Genomic DNA, 21,693 nt, shown 5'->3' with positions numbered 1-21,693 from the left:
TAATATACAGAGAGTGCTTGGTGCTATTGGTGACCTGAAATATAAAAGAACTTTCCAAGGAGACATTTCCTCTCTTTCATATGTCAAGCTCATCTGCTGAACCCCATTTTGGAGCAGAAGCTGCACAACATTGACCAGTGCAGTGGGGTAAAAGACCTCACTTTGATACAATGAGACTTTTTTTAGTGGTAAATAGATTGTCAGGATTTCCAACAGAAAACACTGCTGGCAGAATGAAGTCTGAGCCAAGTCTCTTGACTCCTAGCCCAGTATGTCACCTGCAATGGGATCTTGTTCCAGGGTTGGAGCTCCAGGATGCTACTACACTTTAATGCCAGAGGACTGCTTGCTGCAAGGGGTGTGTTTTGTGAAAATGAAACTGTGACTGTAAAGCACTCATAACAAAGTGAGGACAATGGACAATACTATGGCTTCAAGTTATGAATACTATGAAGTGCTTCTCTTGCATTTTTTAAGGCCTTTCTGCAATATTTAACCCTCAAATCAAATTTCTTCTCCCGTTTCCAAAATTTATAGAGCCAACCATGAAATTAGGGATGTGTCAACTGGAAATAAGGAAGCATTTGACTTTGACACTAAAATTAATTAAACTGTTATTACATTGATCTCTGCAGCATCTGTTCCACTTGTATGCAGAAAGGCTGGTGTGCGCTATGGGGCCATTTCATACTGGTGGAATTGGATGCTGTGATCAGCCATATGCTGATAAAATTATTCTTTTGTCAGCATGTCTGCCTGGAATTGCTTCAGGAGCTGGAAACATTCAAAGCAACAATGCTCAGTGCTGAGTGCTTAAGATTGCTGATGTGAAAGGGACTTTTGGTGTAGTTCCATACTCCACATACACTTCATACCGCACAGGTTGGCAAGCCTGTTCCTTGTTCCTGTGTAAGCAGCTAAAAATGGACTTTTAAAGCACTTCAGTTTTGATATCAAACTTTGTTTACTGCATGGGTTATAACTTATGTTTGCAAAGATCCATTCAACTCTAGTCCAGTTAAATCTGGTTCTGTTGCCACTTTAGAGGAGGTTGGGTCAGACCCCAGAGAAGTTGGGGTAGAAGAAAGCTGATGTAAAAACCCTGCTGACTGTGTCAGGTGGAAGGTACCAGTAATTAGGTTTATTTGTTGGATGGTCCTTTGTGACCTCTGTTTTGTTGGTGCAGCTTATACGGAGATCAATCCCAGGCACCAAAATCCATCAGGAATATACAAGGTTTGTGAGGTAAACAGAGCTGTGTTCACACTTTCCTCTATGGTTTGCATCCAGAATTTACAATGAGTCCCTATTTCTCAGTGCACAAAGAATATGAAATTTATCAGATGCTAGGAGGAGAACTGGAAAGAAGAAAAGTGAACCAGCCACTGCAGTGGTTTGTAGAGTAATGAGAGAGGAACTGACTCAGTCCTGAGGTCATCTGCATTCCTCCCTGTGTAGCCAGCATTGCATGTGGAGCCTTGTTGTGATTAAAAAAAAAAAAAAAAAAATTATGTGGGCCAATTCCATCTGTGGGTCAAGACACCCTCATGATGAGCAGAGCCTCATCTGATTATCTGGGTACTGTCCATGTCAGTAATTACTTCCTGAATATGCACCTGAAACACAGCTGTTGGAAGCTTTTTTTTTTTCTTTTAGGAAAAGTGGCCATTTAAAAACTGGTATTGTGCTGGAGAATTTTCATAGTTTCTGTTTACAGTTGAAAGCAATTCTCTTCAAGCCTTGAAAAGGATGTAATTATTTGCTTTTACAATTAAAGCCATACAAGCAGGGAGCGATTGTTGCATGCTCCTTGAAAACGTGCTCTCGCTTTTGATGACTGTCATATCTTTAATCAGTTAATTATCATTGCCGGTTTAGGATAAAAATGCCCAAGTAAACACAAATGCCTGCTCTTTAAGGAATTCATCTGAACACTTTTTGCACTTGTTGGGGCTGTGCAGAAGCACCAGGCACTGGCTCAGCCTCAGCTCCAAGCCCTGAAAGGTTGGCTCTTTGTAAGGACTCCATCAGATGTCACCACAAGGCATTTGTCTGTCGGCAGTGGCCAGCTGAGTGATTAGCTGACACAGCTCCTCACTCTATGGGTCACTGGCAAAACAGACAGGCTCAAAAATTTAAGACATTTGTTCCAACTCCTCCTGCATGTCTTGCCTTCTCCATTCAGCTATCAGCTCACTTGGCTGGTGCAGGCAAAATAACACATGTTGACACTTAAAACAAGCTGCTCAAAAATAGCCACTCAGCTCATTGTGGGCAGAAATACTGACTTTTTTTGGAGGGGAATTTTTTGGTTTTTGTTTTTTGGCTTTTTTGCTGTGTCTGGTAGAAAGGAATGTAGAGGCAGCTCCATCTTGCATTGTGAGGGCTGTGTGTGCCCTCACTTGCACCTGGGTTACCCGATAACTACACTGAGTTCCTGGCCTCAATCTTATGTCCTGATTTCACAGTGGTATGAAAACCCACATTAGCCCACAAAACTGGTTTTAAGAGACAGGTATAGCTTTTTTGTCTCCAGAAGTGCAGCTTTCTGATGCCACACTGAAATGGGAAATTTGATTTTATCAAATTGCATTTCAGGCTTCTCCCTCTTTTACTCAAGCAGAACCTGTGTGAACTATAACAAAGAGATAATTTGGTGGTTTAAAAAAATAATAATGGTAATGTTGTAGCCCTGTAGGTAAGAAGTATGAGTGTGAGCTGTAACTAGCCATAAAAAACTATAATGCCCAAAGACAGTAATAGAAAATACCAAAGATCCACAGTGGAGCTGATGGCTTAAGAAGGAGACAGTTCTTTCTTGTTACAACACAAGGAAAAAGAAGATGATCTGCTTTGCTTCATTAAAGTTGCATTTGGCACTTAGGAGGGTTAAAAGTTGCTTTCCATTTAACATTCAGTTTCTTTGAGAATTACCTCCATGATTCTAAATGGCATTTCAGGGCCAGTTTTCTTGCCTCCCCTCCACTCAGTGCATGTGATTCTCTCTTGATGTGTTTATGGCTGGTGATGAAATCTAAGGGTGGGCTCAAGGTTATCCTGCTAGCCAAAAAACTTGCCTAAATGGAGGAAGGTAAAGAGCAGTTTTCATGAAATATAAAAGAGGCAAGCGTGATTGAAAGTTGGGGGATATATTTAGATAGAACAGGATCGTGTCCTGTGTCTAGTTTCCATGGTGTCAAAGTCTTAGCTAAATCCTCATATCATAAAAATAAAACTAGACAGAAATGCACTGTTTTAATGTGTCAGAGGGGCAGTAGGATTTGAAGATGTTGTCAACAGAAAAAACAGACCAGTATTATTCTTTTGTAGGAATCAGCACACAAAAGAGACTACTCAGTTGACCATAAATACAAATGTTGAGAGACACAAGTCAAAGAATGTTTTGTGCCGTGTGTGTAAAGGATTTTATGTAACATACACTGGGCTTAAATCACCCTGAGAAAGGCCCACATTCTCCTAATATTAAGGGTTTAACTTCAGGCTGAGAGGGAGCAAAGTTGTTCAGATCCTTAAAGCTGTATTGGTTGTGAGAAAAAGGCATGCAGCATCCCACGGAGAAGGAAGGCAAAGGAAAATAAATCTACCAGTCCTCCATGCAGGCCCCCAGTCAATTTATCCCTCTTTTTTCATATATCTTAGCAAGTATCAGTGGCTGAATATCAACATACCCCTCTGGTTTTTTTCTTCTTTCCCCAGAAGATGTGAATACCATGAAATACATGAATACTTTATTCCTCTTCTTTTAAACCTGAAGAAGAGGAGAAAATTGATCAGAGGACACATTGCTGCTTACTTGCATGTGTCTGTGAGCAGGGTTGAAAGCAAAGATGGCCTTATTTTGATGAAACCCTTGTGTGCACACTGCAGTATTTCAGCAGTCCTGTCCTCAAGACTACTGAAGTTACACAAGGCTGGGGCTGCCAGCGACTCTGCAGTAACAAGCTGTGGCTTTGCACTCAGGCTAATTACTGCTGAAGTCCAAGGGAGCTGGATTATTTCCTGCCAGAAAGTTCTTGAGCTGCAGCAGAATGAATTCTGCGTGCAAAACCATTTGTGTGGGTTTTACTGTTTTCCATCCTGAAACTGAGGCAGAGCAGAAATTAGGCAATTTGCCAGAGGCTGAAGAGAGGCACAGACTACAAGGGGAGAGGGGTGGGGCTGGTGACACCCAAGACACATTCATCACTTGGCAGATTGTGCTGTCCTACCAGCATGCATTGCAAGGAAAATTAACTACCTAAATGAGATGATTTTGAAAGGATTTCTTTTAGCATCTCACTCTGCTGTTTTTTTGGTAGATGAAAATATGGGAAGTTAGCCAGAACTGTGTTCCTGTAATGGCCAAATGCTATTCAAGCACCATGACTAATGAGAGCAGGATTTGGCCCTCTGTTTGCCCTGTGCTCTTCTCTCTGCTCTACAATATGTGATGGTGGATCAGGTGTTACTCACCACTGCTCAGAAAACAGGAGAGGCATATTCACAAGAGAAGCTCTAAAACTCATTGAAGTCACTGCTAATTAGGGAGAGGAGAGAGCCCTGTGCCTAACACTTTTGCTGAATTCTTGCAAGAAAAAGTCCAGCTTCAAGTATATTTAAATTTTTACTGCCAAGTTAAACCCTTGCACAAAAAAAAAAAAAAATCTTACAATAGAAATGCTGACAGGTCCTTAACTATAGTAGCAGTAGCAGTCTCTGCTATAATAAAGATGTTGCATGTTATCAATAATCCTCTTTTTGCCTGAATCCCTGTCTTTCTAAAGAGAAAGGGCTTACTGACTGGGCAAATCTATTTATAAATTTTGTCTTGGCACAAGAGGAGCATATCTACAATGCAGTGGAGATCTGGGGAAGCAGCTGGCCTGACTGCACGCAAGCAGCAAGCTGAGTGTCAAAGCAGAGCACTTAAATTTTCTCTCATTCCTCTAAAAGAGGGAGTGGGAGGAATTAGGAAGAAAAAAAAAAGCTTTCCTTTGAACGAGGCAGGGTCAGAGGAGCTACAAAAGATTGAGTAAACTGTCACCCTTGGCTCATTGAAGAGCTTTGAAGGGCTTTCACAAGCTGCTCACCAGTGGACGGAGTCATCTGAACTGGGAGCCAGGGTGTGCATGCATTTATAGCCCGTGCTGAGGCACGTGTGCCATGGCAGCACTGGCTGATAAGGACAGCTCTTCCTGCAGCTTGCTTTGCATAAAACAATGGAGGGGTAAAGCTGGAAGGGAAAGAGATAAGATCATAAGAACAACACCTTTTTTTCCCTCTCTGTGTCATTTTAAAAGGGTGTTTAATTTGGATGTTCTATGGTGGGTTTCACATCTGTTCACTCCTATGCAAAGTCTTGCAGTGAAGATGATGGACATATTTAATCAATCGCACAAAGTAGCAAAAAAATGTTGAAGTCCTGTCCTTTACCCTTTTTCATATTAGTAATAGTCTAATAAAACTGGACTTTTTCCCTACAAACGGTGAGAAATAGAGATGGCAATACTCCTTAATGTTCCTGTACACCTGCAGCCATGCAGCACCAAATAATTGTCTTATTTTCCCAGGATTTAGGCCCATTCCAGTGTGACAGAGAATAAAGCCACCTAGATATTTACTGAAGTGGCTGTATTCCTGTGAGAATCAAAGCTCTGTGAGTTTATTCTTTCTCCTTTCTGCAGTTATGAATGCAGTTTTGAAAATCCCACTCTGAATGTATATGGCTGTCCTCTATTACATGGATGTCAAATTTCCCTCTTCTTATACCCGAAAGCTAAAGTTTACTCAAAGCAAAGAACAGCAAGGATCACGTTGCTCTCGCCAAAATAGCTTACAACATGCAACCCATAAGTAGGTCACTGATCTGAATGGGATACTGTATAAGTAGCATGTTTGCCACAAGAGACTTATGAGGCAGTCCCCTATGGTGCACATATAATAGTCTGTCAGTCTGATTCAATTCCCACTGATGCTTCAGCTAGACCTTGGTTTAAATGGGGCTGGATCAAGGGGTGTGCATCACATATGAACTGTGGATGGGCCTTTTTCCACAAGGGCTTACTGAAGTGGCTAGGGATGTCACAAAAGGCCAAAATTGATTGTATAACTTTTTTCAATCTTCACAAACTACTTGAATGATCCAGACATATTCCTGCAAAAAATGCAGGGGAGGAGAATAATGCACATGGCCATGTTAGCTTGGGGCATCGATGAACTCTTCAAATCTTGCAGATGACCTTACTCTGACCCTTTTAGCAACTAAAGAATTTCTTTTAGGTTTGTCTTCATTCTCTGCTGGCTTTGGAAGGATTGCTCAAAGTTGGGAGGAAAATGATAGAGACAAAATTCCCAACTAAAGCAAAGGAATTCTGAAAGTCTTGCTGGAGAAGCTGTCATTTGGGGAATGTCTGCTGGCTGCTTTTGCAAATGGAGCACATTACATCCAACAGCAATAGTTTGGGAAAGGAGTTGTGATTCCAGGCTTGGAGCTGCTGAAATTCTCTTCCAGTGCTGTGTATTTCAGCAGCACTGGGGGAAAATCTCTCTCCCTTTGCAGTGAAATTCCATGTAGGGAAGAGCATGACCCAATGTGTTTAAGTTTAAATTTTGACATGGCTTAGGTGGAAGATAACCTTTGACTGCAAGGGCCCAGGAAAGCACTCGCTGCAGGAATCATCCAGCTGAAATCTCAGTGGTGAGTTTGCTTCCCTCTGAGTTTTGAAGACTGTGACTATAATTAGGAGGTGCCTCTGATGGATTCCACCAACACCTCTTTTCCAAAAGGACAGAAGTCAGACTTGTGTGGCTAGTGGGAGATCAAGTGTGAAAGCCAAGACTCCCAGCTCTATTGCACTGGAAAACCACTAATAAGAGGTCAGCATCATCATTAATTTCAAACTATTTTATGTGCTGATAACAAGACACAGAGAAAGAATTGGCACTGACAAAAGATTGTTCTTCAAAGACAGGTTAGTTATTCTGCAGTTTTCATTACAGGAATTGCCTTGCTTTGAGGAACTGTTCTTCAGTGGTAGAGTACAACATTTTTGAGTGGTTTGAAAAAGCACAACACCAGAGGAAAAAAAACAGCTCTCTTGGGCCTTTGCATAACTGCATATGTTTAAAGTCTGATGGGTCAGTCTAGAGTAGAAGAGTTGAGCACTGAACAGAAGGGAACAAGAGCAGGTTGCTGGACTGGGCACTCTACAACCACGTGTTGTTTGGTAAGGGAGAGGAGACGCCTCTGGATTTATTCCCCTGGACATAATATCGGAGTTATCTGATTTCCAGGAACATAGAAAGGAAGAAAAAAGTTGTGCCTTATTAGATGCTCCATAAACACCTTCCTGGTTCCACCCTCACCTTGGTGTTGCTCTCCCTACAGGCAGCACAGGTTTTACACAGGTCTACGTTTTGCCCTTGGTCTCTGCACAAAATTTCAGTGCTGAAAAATATGTTTAAACAACTGTTGTGGTTAAGGTGTAAAATTAACTGTGATCATTGCTCAGGCCTGAACCAAGATTCTTCGTGTTCAGGAGCACACTTTAAATCAGTGTACAGCAACCCTGGGTGCCACCATCCCAAATTATGTGTATGTGGTGTGTCACAGAGAAGGAACCTGTAACCAGGACCTTCATTAGATGGCAGATTTCCACATTAAAATGAATATTAGCAATTTCAGCCTCAATACCACTTCTTCTGAAAACAGTTAAAAGGCACTGAGAGCAATAAAGTGTTAATCATTAGTAAGAAGGTAAAATTATTTCCCAAGGGGCATCTTGTGGTGCTACAGCTTTGCACAGTTTCCTATCTCACACTTCCTTCCTCATTAGGTTGGCATTGGGATAAAAGAGCAGAATGGGTCAGGAGGTCCTGTTCCAAGTAATTAGAGAGTTGCTTCTTTTATCTAAGTGTACCTTGTTAAAGTATATCAGTGTCAGCCAGGTTAATTGGAACTTTAATACATAATTGATGCTAATTTATGGTCGTTTTTGTTCCAGGATGCTGATGCAGACCCCAAAGTCAGGATACAGTTTTCTTGTTATTAATTATATACTGAAAACCAATATCCCATTGGAAGGACTCCTACAACTCATTATATTCTATAGATTTTCTGCCCCAAAACCCCTTGGTTCACTTGTTCCATGTTTGTTTTAAAAAGCTCCTATTTAGCCTCAGGAAAAAAAATGTAAATGTTTATTTTTGTTTTCAGCCATTTCCATACTCAATGGAAATGTTCAACTGTGCTGCTGTGAGGAGGGCAGGACTCCGACTCTGTGGCTGAGCTACCATTCCCAAAAAATGCTTTTCCTCCTCTAATTGATAAAATATCCATGAAGAAAGAAGTAAATACTATTGCTGCATTTTAATTAGTTTTAAAAGTGAAGTCAGAGCTGTGCATTGGTGGGTCTATGAGAAGGAAACGCCTAGAAAAGGCAAATGAGAGCCAAGTGCTCTGAATCATTGCAGCACATGGATTTCCCTGTCTGAGGCTTGGACTGCCCATGGGATGGGGGTAGCAGCTTTCCCTGAACAACATTATTTCGTGTGGTTGGAGAACTGAGATTTTCGTGGTGGTGGTTCATCTGAACCACTTGGGAGGTTTTTTCCCTCATCACTGCAGGGACCAGGAAGTACAACAGAGGGGCTGTGGGTCAGTCTGCAAATCCCATGTAAGATAAGAAAATCACAAGAGGTGCAGGATGGCCAGACCATTCATTTCCTCATAGTTTGCACATCTCAGATTCAATGTCTACAGGCCTTTCAGTACTTGTACAGGCAAAACATGAGGGATGCTTTTTTCTCTTGTCAGTTTAGCTGAGATTTTACTCAGATTTTCCCTAAAAAGCATTCTTGTAGCATCTAAGTACAGCAGGGATTGCACAGATAATATGCTGTTATCAGATGTCCCTGCTTAGACATATCCAAAAATAATTTTGTTTCTGGGGTTAGCGATGGTCCTACAAGTACACTGGAAGTTCACCTGCTCCTGTATGTTGCCAGATACTTGAACTGGTTAGATCTGATATGTGTACAACTGGTTCCTCCTTTAATTTGTTTCTCAGTTGATTTTGTTCTCTGGAAACCAGATGTGGCATAACATGATAAAATACCTGTAGTGGGTTATGCTGGAACATGACACAACATGTGTCAGGTTTCTTTTGAACCTTTCTGAGATCAGGTATCAGTCAAAAGGAGGTCATTTTAATTACCAATGATTAATTAATTAGATGATTGTTGGACAGATGAATCCAAAGATTATATAGCACTCCTAATCAGTGTCTGTAACCTAGAAGAAAAATGAAGATTTTTTTTTTTTAAGATGAAAGAATGGAAAGATTGCTGCTCAAAATGTCAGTTATTTGTGTGATGTTTGTGTAGCATTTTAAAAGTGATGAAGTGAAGCAGCATCTCTCAGTACAACCTCATGAACAGTGGCAAATAATTAGGAATCAGTCTACATTTCAGAAACTACCTCTTGATTTAAATATATTCCTACCCCATTGTGGTTTTAGATGTCCACACTGAACTATTTTTATTCATGCTGCTATTTAGGGATTTGAGTGCTGTGCAGAGCTGGGCTGTGCCAGCAGTCCTTGCCCAGTTATTCCATATGGATCCTTCTGCTGCTGCGATGGCTGAGGACCTGCAGTATAAAGTGATCCTGACCAAATCAAAGCAGTACTGATCACAGAAGGCGAGGTGCAGACACTGGAATGGGGATGCTTTTGCAGCAGAAAAATCCTTTTGGTCAGATCTGTTTTCAAGGATGCCTTGTGTGGTCCACAGCTCCATAAATGCTGGGCCCTGAGCAGGACAGTGGCCAGTTCAGCCAATCATGGGCACAGCTCAAGCACTCCTGTGCCCAGTATTGTACACACTCCAAGGTGTGGCCAAACTTTGGTACAAGAGCAGTGCCTTGATGGCACAGCCTCTTGGAGACCAGTTTACTCAGGGAGGAGTCAAGGGGAGTTTAGCACTTTGCTTCCTTCTGTATTTCACTGATGTAGCATTTGCTTTTGCCACATGGGAAATGTCCACAATAGACAAAGGTCCACCACTGCCTCAGTCATGGTGCAATTCACAATGTGAGGGAGCAAGAGGAAAGTCTAGAAGCCAGTCCATGTTTTCCATCAGCTACAGGAAAATACAGAGGCACCACTGAGCTCCAGCTGCTAAAAACCAATGAGTTTGGACCTTTCAGTAGCAAAACTGCATTTGTGAGTGCCCAGTCAAACAGAAATTATGGCAAAGAGGAAAGAGGGTTTGGCAATTTGATCGGGCTCAGTGTTGCCTGGATGGCTCCATAGGCCAGTGTTTAACATGCCAATTTCCATGTGTCTATAATCACTCAAATTTCCTTGCATTCAATTCTCTTTGTGTGCCAGGCTGTACAAGGTAGATCTATCTCTTCACAAAGTTTTGGGATCTCAAGTGGTTCTGGTAACTCACATGGTGCTGCACTGTAATTTGCTGTGTAGTACTTCAAATGTGGCACAGACTGGGTGGTCTTGGCAAATTAAAAGCGCAGTTCAGTATTTGGGGGTTTTTATTTAAGGAGTAATTTGAGTATCTAGCAGCATACTTTCCAAAGATGGTGAAACTGAGACAAACACCATTAAAAACTGAAGCAATCTGGAGGCTATAAGGATTGCATGAAAATCTCCCTTGGCTTTTTATCTTCTTATTCTTTCCTGTCTGAGGATTTCACAAGAGAGGGCTGAGTGGAATCGATTAACCTCACAGAAACTCCAGCAAGACTTAATATTCTCAAAGGAAGGTCACCAGGTTTCAGTTTGTGCCAGCACTCACTGTCCCGAGGTATTGAAGGCTGGGGAGCTGGAAGTGAACCCTGGTCTCCAGCAAAAGAACTGGAGAAATGTGCCAAGTGATTTGAATAGAAATTGATGTGGCAGTAATTTTTCTTCCTTTTTTCTTTTCTTTTCTTTTTTAAAATTTTGGAAGTTGTTCCTGTTTTCAGGACTGTGCTCACCTCAGAAAGAAGGCTGGGGAATAAGGGAATAGTGCTTCACATGGCTGATTGTCATTGCTTTGGTCACACAAAATAAACAGAATGGGGAAGGCAGCAAGTGCATTAGGGCAGGGGAAATAAGGAAGCATTTCTAACCTCTCACAGCAATAGGCAGCAGGGCACATAATGAGCTCTGCTGCACTTATGTGAACTAAGGGAGGTTGTTCTTTCCCACCTCCCTCCTGATGGCACATCTACTTGTGCCCTGTGGAGAGCAGTCAGCCAGGGTTAGCAGCAGATAACCCTGTCTTACTAAGTGCAGGGTCTGATTTTAGGGGTTTTTTATTGGGTCTGATTAGAGGATTTTATTGTCCCTAATGGCTGGCTAAGTAACATTCGGGCCATCAACTTGGAGTTGGCTGGGGTCTTTCCAGAGTTGGGATAGAATCTGTCCTTTATCTTCATTTTAGCTGCAGTTGCTCAGGTGAGGAGCCAGAGCTGGAGTATATAGGCCTCAAGGAAAACAACCCCCCTTTTTTCCTGTAAATGCTAGCAGTAATTATAAACAAGTGAATCATGTGTTGTCTGGAATACCCATGGCTTTGCATCTATACAGGCACAGGCTTGGCATGGCAGATAGGCTAGTGGTGGGAATTTCCTTCCTCTCAGACATTTCTCAGCTCTTTCTGAGACTGCCTGCCTGCCCTTGCTGCTTTCTGCATTGTATGTACTGCTTTGGATAAACTGAATAATGATAATGAATATATTATTATTAATATATTAATAGAATTGTGAGTCTCTTTAACACAAATAACATGCAGAAAGTACCTCAAGGTCACCTGTTTCTAAGCAGTCCCCCAAAGAAGTCCATGGATTTGTATTTTTACTTTTTTGTAGGAAGGAACAGTAGAAAACAAGGTGTTTTACTTCTTCATAAACAGTTAACTCCAGCAGTGACTGAACAAAACTGCCTAATCAGAGCTTCCTCAGGAGGGCCAGCAAAATTGGGAAAGGTACCACTGCTCATACCAGAAGAGTAGCTTTTATAGCTTCATCACCTGCCACTAACACTTAAAGTGAGAAATATTCTCCTGCCTGGTCCCCAGCCCCACGAGCAGCCCTTGCCAACCATCACTGCCTTCGGAGGTGCTTGCAGGTTTTGATTTCTTTGCCTCAGAGCCACTTGAATTTGGAGGCTGTGCTTGCCACGAAGCAGATGCTGTTCCCTGGGGGGTTTTGTTGCTTGGTGTTTAAATCACACTGCCATTGTAACACAATTAGGTCTTTTTTTTTTTTTTGGTGGTATTTTCCTGGTCTCAGGATTCCAGGGGTGTTTCTGCTGAACTGCTCTGCTTACCTGTTGCAATATTTTGGGCACTGATTGCACTGGCGATGCTGCAGGAATCCAAAGCTGCCGTGTGCTTTCCTGTGAAAGGGTGATGTGTGCCTCTGCAAACACTGCCTTTGTGACTGAAATATTCTAGTGTTATACAGCCCCTCTTCAAAGCCAGTCACATTAAATCAGTGGAGGTATTTTATTTCAGAAGTGCGTTTCTCTTGCAAACTGTATGTGATGTGTAGCTATGTTTTTAAAATCTTAGGCTTCAAAAACTGATGAGCAGTACGGGGGATTTATTGAGCCTCTCTTTGCAAGTTTAGGCTGTAAATGCTTATTACACCAATAACAGAATTCGGCTCGAAAATACAATATATTTTGAAGACATTCCAGGGAAATACCCAGTGAAATGGTGCATATCTCAGTTTCCTCACGGTGTGCCCAGTTCCCCAAAGAGTTTGTAGCTGCTGTGCTGCAAATCTGCAGTGAAGGAGCAGATTTACATTTCGCGAATGACCCTGTAAATGCCGCATTAATTCCACGTACCTGGTTAGTGGAGGAGGGAAGAGAAGGGGTTTGGTGTCACTCGGAGCGGGAGGCAGAGCCGAGCTCCGAGCCTGGAGCTCCCTTTAGCGACGGCGGAGGGCAGTGCACGGCCCCCGCATCGGGCCCGGCCCCCGCATCGGGCCCGGCTCCCGCACCCGGCCCGGCTCCCGCACCCGGCCCGAGAGCCGAGCTGCCCTCAGAAAGCCCGGCTCTCGGCAAGGCTGGCACCAGTCTTCGAAGGAATCTCACTTGCAGACGGGGAGAGATGCCAGCGTTCCCAATTCCCACCCGGTAGCAGAAGACCAGCCAGTCCTTCATTTAAAATGCTCTGGCAAGGCAAAAGGCCGGACTCCTTCAGAGGCTGCAAGTCTGGACTTGAAACCACCCAGCTGAGCTGGTTCTGCTTGTTTTGGAAAGCGAGTGCCTCTTTATTGCTGTGCTCTTAGAGCTGGGACTGGTGGGACTTGAGATGACTTTTTCCTTCTTTGGTCAAGTGGGTTACAAAAACAAGTGTGCTGTTGTTAACTGTGGGCTCCAGCCAAGGGCAATGGAAAACCTCAGGACCCAATTTATCTGTGGGGAGTAAAAGAGGCCAGATGACCTCTTTTGCCCATCAAAAGCAAAAGATGGGTGACAGGGAAGGAACAGACGCCTCTCTCCAGAGTGTGGCCTGTCACTACGAGGACGCCCTGTGGGACTCTCACATTCAAGTGCTGAGTGTGTCACTGGTTTCACCTTCCCTCTCTCCCCTGGCTGAGGTGGCTGTACCTTGGCCATTTGGAGCACTGTGTCCTGTGGTCTCTTTCCCTCTTTTGACCCCATGGACAGATTGTGCTGGCTTCTCTGGAAAAGCAGGTTATAGTGGTTCTCTGTGGCCTGTGAGCTCTGCTTCCCAGAGCCCCTGCTATGGGAGTGGGTGCTACAAGCCTCTCCTGTACCCCATGCCTGTCAGTGTGGTGAGACAGGGCAGATAACAGGTTTGTACTCCAGCCTGTTCCCAAAAACTTGTGTACGTTCCCCTCACATCCTGGATGATGTAGGGTTCTTTTGTTGTAGCGCTGCAATCTATGGCATCATCAATTTTCAAGGAAGTAATCTATAGCTCTGATAATAAATATTTAGAGGGCACTGATAAGTTTCTTCCTTGAAAATATATATTTATAAGGAGACTCTAAGTCCAGTCTTCATATCCATTCAGTACAGATAAATGAAAACCAGTGCTCTACATTGCTGATGGCCTGGAAGTAAAAGGTTTGATTCCAGTCTCAACTCCTTGTCTTGGCTGCAAAAGATTTTCTTTGCCATCCTTCACAGTGATGTGATGGAAAAGTACTGATAAAATGTAGTGATATTAGAGTAAAATGCAAATTTGAACCTTCTATCTTATAGGAGTTGGTGTGCTTCAGAAGAAGATAAAGAATGAATGGCTTCCTCAGGAGCAGGAGCCAGTGTCCAGCTTTGGAGCAAAACCTAAATCTAAGTCAGATCTCATGCTGCTTGGCTTCCAGCACACTTCAGGGTAGACAAGGTGCATGGAATAGCACATTCAACAGATGGGCAAGAAATCAGCAGCAGTCTAATTGGTGACTTTGAAAGATGGGGAGCTGGCAGGAAAGAGTGAGGGATAAGATCCTGACAACGTTGCAACTTTCTATAAACTTGTTTTGTTTAATTTCATGATTTTGAACATGTGGTCCATCAACTTTTCAGAACCCTTTAAATTTCATTTCCTAGTGTGACTAAGGGATAGTTATTAATGCAGGATGGAGGGAGGTGTGTTCAAAAATCCGTTTATCAGATAATGGGATTAACATGAATACCTCCCGAGCCCTGCTTTAGAAACTTACTTCTAAATCTACATATTCAGCGACTACAGCAGCCACATTACAGCACAACAAATGAAAGTGCTGGACAAGCATTTTAAGGCCTTCTCTCACAGTTCTGATAATAAAGCTGGGGCCCAAGAGAGGGACAAACTCTCTTCTTACTAAGTAGGTTGGAGGATGTGAGCTCCTCTGCTACTGATAAAGTGAAACAAATGCAGAGGAGATTGCAGCTGCATTTGAAGCAGAAAAGAGCAGCGCCCAAACACTGAAGGGCACTGTCCTGGCTGTACCTGTATCACCTTTGCTCTTATTTCAGCAGGAGGCATAATAGGCACAGGCAGAGAAGAGGAAAGAGGCAAATGATTTAAAGATAAGACCAGACCTAAGCTGTCCTATATGTGTCTGGCCATGCCACAGCCTATTTGCATGCACTGGCATATTAAGACTTTTTGTGGTTTCATATCTTATCCCACACAAATTCCAGGCTTTGGTTTTTTCCCTACTTTCTCCCATATTCTTGACAGTTAACTGCTTTTTTAATACATAAATTGGAGTTTGAGGTCTTCCTTCTCTGCAGAAAAGTCTCATCTCTAGAAACAGTTCATTGAGTTTGGAACATGATCAATCACTGCATTTTTACTATTGCAAGCACTTTACTTTCATTTAAAATAAAAGTACAGGAAAAGGCATCAGAGGCTCTCTATGTGAATAAGCAGAACAATGTTCTTTTCTACAGGGAGAAGGACCTTACTTAGACTGAACTTCTGTTTTGTACTTGGCCTGCCACAAAGCTTCTAAAAATTATTTCCATGTGCATATACAGTTTAATTCAAACATTACCATTTTCTCTCTTTAAAAAAATCCTTGAATGGAAAAATACTATGGTGGGGTTTATCTCAGGAAAGGAATGGCAAGTTTCTCTTTATCTTTGCTGGTAGAAACTTGAGCAAAACTAAGGTGACACTGTGAACCTGTAAGTGTTGTCAACACAACCTGTGGCTTTGTAGTACCTGCCTTTACAGTTCTCTCTCTGCTTGTTTCACTTTTGCAGAGCAGAGATGAAGGAGCAGTTTCAACATGCAGAGAGCATTCGCCATTTGCAGAATGAGATGGTTTCTAACAGATGCTGGTTTCTGCATATGTATCATCCTGGTTTTGGTAAGAAAGCCCTGTTATAAATTCCCCTCCCCTATGCACCCTGCTGCATCCCCTTGTGCCCCTGCTGCAGTTTCTGCCCAGCCCTGTTGTGCTGACAGTGCTGGTGGGGTGGGCACGAGTGGTGGAGACTTGTCTTACCCTGACTTTGCAGCTGAAGGCAGCACATCCAGCATCCCCTAAGTGCAATGCTCTCACAGTGCTTGTGTTAATGTCCACCTACTGAAGAACATGCACAAATTTAAAAGATTAGCAGTAACACAGAAAAGTATATTGTGAGATAGGATAGGGAGTTTTATGGAGGAAAAGGATTAGTAGATATTGCAAAAAGCTTCTGCAGTAAAAGAAGTGCTGAGATTTTAATAACCTAAGGTATTAAGTTTTTATCTCCATTTTTCTAAAGCTCTACATCAAGGTTTTTTTGGAGGCATAGGGAGGATTTACACACATGCATCATCTATTAATGGGACCCTGAAGTCAGGCAGAAACTCCAGGCATCTTGAGACAAGCCAGGCTCAAACTTAGCAGTTCTTCTCATCATATGAGTCCAGCATGCAGGCACAGGGTCACTGTTCTGTTTTGGCTCCTTCAAATGACAAGGTCAGCTGGATCTGTGTGAGTCCAGCACACACATTTCTCCCTTTGTACAAGTAGAACATTGAAGCTGTTTACTCTTCTTACTTGTAGAAGTAACACTGTGTCACTGCATGTGAAGGGGGCTTTTCTGCCCTGTTCTGATGCAGGGCCATGAAGCCAAATGAACAAAAGCTTTTCCTTAACTCTCCCTGGTCACACTGGCATGGTCAGCCTGTACCAGCCGGCACACTGTCTCTGACAGGGGAGAGCAGTAAACATCCACCTTGATTTAAACATCCATCCCTCTCTGACAGGGAGCTCAAGGTGGATATGACAGGAGCAGGGGAGAGTTAAATATATGTGCAGGAAGTCAAATCTTTAAGTCCCAGTAGGTAGACAGAGGTTTTTTCCTTTCTTCCTAGCCTTTACTTATTTTCTCACTAATGATTACACCCTAACTTTCTTTGAAAGAGAAAAGATACCATTCCCTCCCAGGGAATTGAGTCCATACCTCGATTTTTTTTTTCTTAGTGCATATCACTCCCAACAACCATGTGTCCAAATCTGACCTTACAGAGATTTATTTTCCACTAGATGGAGCTTGAGCATTTCCTTACCACACATCCCTGCAGCTCCCTGCACCCATGCTCTGCTCAGGAGCAGCAGCATCCAGCAGTGCAGTTATGGCTCTTGGCCTGCACTACTGGTATCATTCTTGCCAGACCATATCGTTAATAATACATTTATTTTCCTCTGCTAAAAACCACAAATTATTTCTCAGTGGAAAGCCAGAGACCCCACAAGCAAACTCCTTGGGGGAGGATTCCTGAAGTCACACACTTGTTTGCAGAGCAGCATAGTCCTACAGATCATCTGAGTGCTTTTTTTTTTTTTTTTTAGACTTCAGTGTAGCTGTGTTTCATCATAAGCTTTGGGTTTTATGGTTTTGGGAAAGTAACTTCCAAAATCTAGCTGGACTCTGTTCTAGTTCAGTGCCATTTGATGGCAGAATTGTCTGAATCTGCAGAGCTGTAGTGATGATGGTGTGGGCAGAAGGGGCCACATGGGCTGGTCAGGCTGTGCTGTATATTGGCTCTGAAGGTGAGTCACATTAGGGTTCATGTCACTACTAAATTCATTGCAAATGGTTCTAGACAGATATGAAAGTTGTTCTGTGAGGGGCTCTGTGATGACCAGATAATCACTGGTATTTTGTTGAAGCCTGATAGGAATGAGAAGTTTAATAGTGTTTCCTGAAAAAAAATCTGATTTCCCAGTCTGCAAGGAAAAATAAAAACCCATCCCTTTCCTTGTATCTTCTGAAAATCAGCAGTAAGCCTACTGGGTAATTTTCTGAGGTTTTAATACTGTGTATGTGCCCTTCTCAACCCACGCATATGCTAATTTCCACTGCTTTTATACTGTGTATTCCACAAGCAAAGTCTTTGAGCTCTTTGAATAGGAAAGGAGTTTCTGTTATCGAGGTAGGAGGGAACTACCAGCTGCAGAAAGAATTCAGTGCTAAGGAAAGTAAAGCTTAAGGTGAAGTTGCTGATTTCCTCAGACCTGAGACTCTACTTCTCTGAGGGGATGATATAAATCAGTCTTTTAAACCAGTTCACATAGGTGAAAAATGGTCCTCTCCTAAGTATTGCTTCCCTAGACAGTTAGGAAAAACTTATTAATCTGTATCTGTGTTAAATCTGTGACATAAAACTGAGGGCAAGAGATGCATCTGTAATTTTCAATAATTCTGAATGAACACCTGGAGCAGGACTGACATCACCTTGGTGGTTCATGTGAGGCTGTACAGAATGTAGTATGAATAGACTGAAATGTCTTGGAAATCACAGCAATACCAGTAGGAAGTGGCATAAACACGGGGTGCACTGAGCAAGGAGGATTCCCCAGACAAACATCACATAGCAATATTATTTCCAGGCTATTTTGTTTAAGTTGAGACTTTAGCTGCCAGACAATTTATCAACTCAAAAATTCAAGATGTTCTTTAAACTCAAATTTGCTGATCATCATTAAACTCTGTTGAAGAGCTGTTTTCCATTCTCCTGAACAGGAAGGTTGGAAGTTTGCTCTTGATATAGCAGTTATTCTGCTACAAGTGAAGATTTTGGCCAAAATTACCCCAGTCATCCTTGAAAGCCCAGGCAGGTCTGGGGCCTGACAAGCTGCTCAGCTCTGAGCCTTCCCTAGGCACTGGCACAGCTCAGTGTGGGTGTCAGTGTTCTGACTCCCCATGCAAAGTGCTTTACTCTGCTCCAGCCCCCAGTGATCAGTCAAATGTTCACTGTCTGCCTCAGCAAAGGGTGTCCCAATGAATGGCTCCTGCTGCACTAGCTCCCCCAAAATACTGATTACAGGCATAAACAATGTATGCTGGGTAGTACCCAAAGTGATGGGTGAGCTTTTTGGAGCCTGCCTCTGTTGCACGATTCGGTAACAAAAGGCATTGCCTTTTTTTCTCCTCTTGTTCTCTGGCTATTTTGAAAGTGTGTTTGGTTTCCAGAGCTAATGGTGACATTGTTTGCTTGTCAGTCATCTGATTGGCCATTGTGCTTTTAAATCAGAGGGATTAAAACTAATGCTCTCTAACTGTTCTGGAAAAAATATAACTTTACAACTGGACTCAGTGGCAGAGAGCAATGCCACTCACTATTGCAGGAGGGCTGCTTGCAAAATGGTCTGTGGCTGCAGTGGGGGGAAGGTGTTGACTGACAGGTGATATTTGGATGATGCTGTTTTAGCTGGTTTGTCAAGGGCACCTGAAGGGTCAGCTATTGCACTGGGAAAGCGTTGGAAAAGTTATCCTGTGAGCACTCAGAAATTAATATATCACCATTTCAGGGTCAACCCTGCAGTGTTGCTTTGCATTTCCAAGACTCATTTCAGAAGGGAAAAGCACTTGGATGATATTGCTTGACTTTGGAGTTCCCAAAGGCATCTCAGTGGATTGGGTGCCAGGTCAAGACTGAGGCTGGCTGTATGATTTAAGCCTCTGTAAGTCCTGTCTGAAAGTTGGGGAGACAAGCACATTTAGGGCTGAACTCAGAAATAGTCGGAGATGTGCTCAAAGGGAGGTAAGAAGTCTGTCACATACCCAGAACACGTCCTCCCCGCGGAGTGCAGGAGCTGTCAGACGCACATCTCCCATCTGACTATTTACAGCATTCTCACACTCCAGGCTTTTTGATTTGTATTCACTGAGAGGGACAGAGAAGGGTGCTTCTGCTTTCAAATGAGGCTAGAGTTGGAGAGCAGAAGAGTGTGCCTAGTACTCCTTTTATCTGCCATCTTTCCACCTGCCTGCCTGCAGTAATGATAATGCCCATGGGATTTGCACCTCTCAGCTGGAGCAGGAGGAGTTCTCGGAGACCAGGGAGGAGGGGGAGGCTCACCGTTTCAGAAAACACCAGAAATAAAACTGCCAGGCTCAGGGCAACCCAGATAAGAGACATAGATTTGAAGAGTTAGAAGGAGGGGAGTAATTTACCTGTGGGGATTAAGGATCCAGCTGCAGGGCAACAGCAGTGCTAAGGATGAATGTGGAAGTCAGAGTAGCCAAAGCCACATAGCAGGTTCTTGGGTGCCAGGCTGTGTTCTTCAAAGGCTGCCATCTCCTCCGGAGGGGAGCACTTCATCTCGCAGTCCCTGCGTTCGTTTGTCAGCTGCCTTCACACCCAGCCCTCCCACGCTCTGCAGTGACTTTCTGAACCCTCTGAAGCTCCTGTGCTCAAATGTATTTCCTTATTATTTTCCCCTGAGATGAATCTCTCTTGTCACTGCACTTCAGGCTATGCTCTAAGTTGTTTTTTTGTTCTGTTACTCTCCGTAAGTGCTGGTGTATAACTGAGCTGTCACAAGAACAAATCAGCAAAATAATTGCCTCTGACGGGGTGTTCACATCATGTAACTGCCAGTGTCTGGCACAGATATTCAAACTAGCCAGAGAAAGTTCTCTGAACCACAGAAAGGCTTTGATTTTTGAATGTGTTGTAGGTCTGAGTGTTAACTGCCCATCTTGTCTCACCCTCAAGGTCCCACTCCTAGCCCACCCCACCCCCCCATTTTGGAGGCAGCCCTTGCATTGTCAGCATGTCCAACCTGGAATATGAATTGATCTGTGAAAGATTGAGAAAAACCACAGCTGCCTCAAAACAAGCCTCCCCATACTCACTACCCACAGTCCTGCTTAGTGGCTCCAATTCACATTCAGAGATGGAGTTAAGGATCTGATTTAAGGGTGGGGCTGGTTGAGCCCAGGATGGCTGGTGGGGTTACTGCTGGTGCCTGCCCATCCACTCATGCTCTGTGGAAGCTGGGCTCATTGTGGCTGAGCTCCAGCTCATCTTCAGTCTCCAGCTCAGCATTGCATAGCCAGGCAGAAATAATAATACCATGGAAGAGATGAGAAACTGCACTTTTCACATGGGCATCTTACTTAGGTGCACAAAAACAGGCTACTTACATGCTGGATTGTAATTTATCCTGTTCTCCCTTCATTTTGATCTTAGAAGGAACAAAGACTAAATTTTATGAAGTGTGTTCAAATATTTAACAATGCAATTAGGAAATGCAATTTGAAAGTCAGACTAATTGCCTGTCTACACCATAAGCCATTTGAATAGTTTTTAAAAATCTATCCCTTTAGTACTTCACCCTGTTTCATAGAGCAACTTCCTTCTACTTGGGCACCGAGCCAGTACCCTGGTTGCAAAGGCAGGTGAGTGACACGGTGCAGGGGAATCTGCCTTTAAGGAAAGGAGTCTCTCCTGCAGCCTTGGGGTTTCTTCTCCTCCCATTTCATCTGCATTCTCACTCCTCCCCTTGCAGACAGATTGACACTAGCCACGAGCACGGGAAATACCTGGCAGTGGAATAGGGAGGCCAGCTCCACTGGAAGTGGTGGTGCAGAAATTCAGGAAATTGAAAGCCCTCAGGTTGCTATAGCCAAGATAATTTTCAAAATCACTGACCTGCAGAATACAGACAGCTGCAATGTCCAAATATACTGCCTGAAACCAACACCAGATTACAAGGAGGGCTGCCTGAATGTGTTCCTCATTCTTGTCTCTTTCCCTAATCTGCTACTGACTGTTTTGGAAGACTGATTCAGGTCAGCTGTTCATATGTATGTATTTAAACACAGAAATATTTTCATCTGTGATTGCTTTATGGCTATCCCTGTTAGATTCAAGAAAGCTATCAACTCCGGAAAATATTTATTAAAGATTTTAAATTAGCAATTTGGTTTAGTTTACAAA

The sequence above is a fragment of the Fringilla coelebs genome (genome assembly GCF_963513975.1).
Source record: "Fringilla coelebs genome assembly, chromosome: 10".
NCBI classification, from domain to species: domain Eukaryota; kingdom Metazoa; phylum Chordata; class Aves; order Passeriformes; family Fringillidae; genus Fringilla; species Fringilla coelebs.
The sequence above is the reverse complement of the archived record's forward strand: the minus strand, read 5'-3'. Positions refer to the sequence as shown.